Source organism: Pseudophryne corroboree, chromosome 2, assembly GCF_028390025.1.
Source record: "Pseudophryne corroboree isolate aPseCor3 chromosome 2, aPseCor3.hap2, whole genome shotgun sequence".
Classification (NCBI taxonomy): domain Eukaryota; kingdom Metazoa; phylum Chordata; class Amphibia; order Anura; family Myobatrachidae; genus Pseudophryne; species Pseudophryne corroboree.
This window is the reverse complement of record NC_086445.1, coordinates 819420648-819422464: the sequence shown is the minus strand read 5'-3', so window position 1 is coordinate 819422464 and position 1817 is coordinate 819420648.

The window sequence follows — 1817 nt, the reverse complement described above, 5'->3', positions numbered from 1 at the left end:
TGGGTGTCATGCTCGTTGCCAGGAGTTTCATGCACTGGGTGTCATGCTCGTTGCTAGGGGGTAGTGCTTGTTGCTAGGGCTGTGCTCCCAGTGCCACATATGTCCCCAGTGCCACATATTCCCCCACGGTGCCAGGTACTCACATGCCCCCAGTGCCACATATGCCCCCAGTGCCAGATATTCCCCCACAGTGCCAGGTACACATGCAGTGCCATATATCCCCCTCAGTACCCCCCCAGTGCCATATATGCCCCCTCAGTGCCATATATGCCCCCACACTTCCCCCCCAGTGCCATATATATCCCCTCAGTGCCCCCCCAGTGCCATATATGCCCCCTCAGTGCCCCGTGCCATACATGCCCCCTCAGTGCCATATATGCTCCCTCAGTGCCCCCTGTGCCATACATGCCCCCTCAGTGCCATATATGCCCCCTCAGTGCCCCCTGTGCCATACATGCCCCCTCAGTGCCATATATGCCCCCTGTGCCATACATGCCCCCTCAGTGCCATATATGCCCCCTGTGCCATACATGCCATGCCCCCTCAGTGCCATACATGCCCCCTCAGTGTCCCCTGTGCCATATATGCCCCCCCCTCGCTGCTGTGAAGGAGGTACAAGGAGGGCACAGCGCGCGCCTCTCTCATGTCCCTCCTGCATCTCCGTCTCTCTGGTCTAATAAAGGAAGTGCCGGTTCGTTTGCCAATCAGAGCTCACGAACGGCACTTCCATTATTAGACCAGACGGACGGAGATGCAGGATGGACACTGGAGAGGCGCGCGCGGCGCGCTGTGCCCTCCGTGTCCCGTTACAGCAGGGAGGGAGAGGAGACAGCAGACTGACATGCGAACGCTCGTCCGCATGTCAATCTGCTCTAAATCAGTGGCGGCGCCCCCGCAACCCCTCGCCCCCAAGCTACCGCGAGGGCTGCGGGGGCAGTAGTTACGCCACTGTTTGTGATGTCACAGAGGTACTGTTAGGCTGACTTTAGATAAATGCATTGTGGTATCACAGTGGTTGTGTCTTGCTATTGGCAACTGAATGCATTGTTATGTCACAGAGGCACTGTCAAGTTACCTGCATCTGAACGAATTGGGATGTCACAGAGGTAATGTCTAGCTAGCTGCAGCTAAATACATTGTGATGTCACAGAGGTAGTGTCTATCTGCTTGCAGCTGGATACATTGTACTGTCGCAGAGGTACTGTCTAGCTCATGGCAGATGTATGCATTGTGATGTCACAAAGTTACTCTCTAGCTGCCTGCAGCTGAATGCATTGTGATGTCACAGAGGTAGTGTCTAGCTGCCTGCAGCTGAATGCATTTTGATGTCAGAGATACATTTTCTAGCTGCCTGCAGCAGAACTGAGGTACTGTCTAGCTGCCTGTAGCAGAATGCATTGTGATGTTGGTGAGGTTGTGCCAAACTTCCTTCAGCTGTATGCATTGTAATGTCAAAGAGGTTGCCTGCAGCTAAATGCCTTGTGATGTCACAGAGGTAAAAACTAGCTCTCTGCAGCTGAATGCATTGTGTTGTCACAAAGTTACTCCCTAGCTGCATTGTGATGTTAGAGAGGTAGCTAAATGCATTGTGACGGGGAGGTGGTTGATAGACCATTAAAAGGTCGACAGTCAATTTGTCGATACCAGTGGGTCGACAGTCAAAAGGTTGACAGGGGCAAAAGGTCAACAGGGGCAAAAGGTCGACCGTCAAAAGTACGACAAGATCAAAATGTTGACAGGTTCAAAAGGTCAACATGAATAAGGGTGACAGGGTCAAAAATTCAATATGACAAAGGCCGACATATGTTCAACCTGTT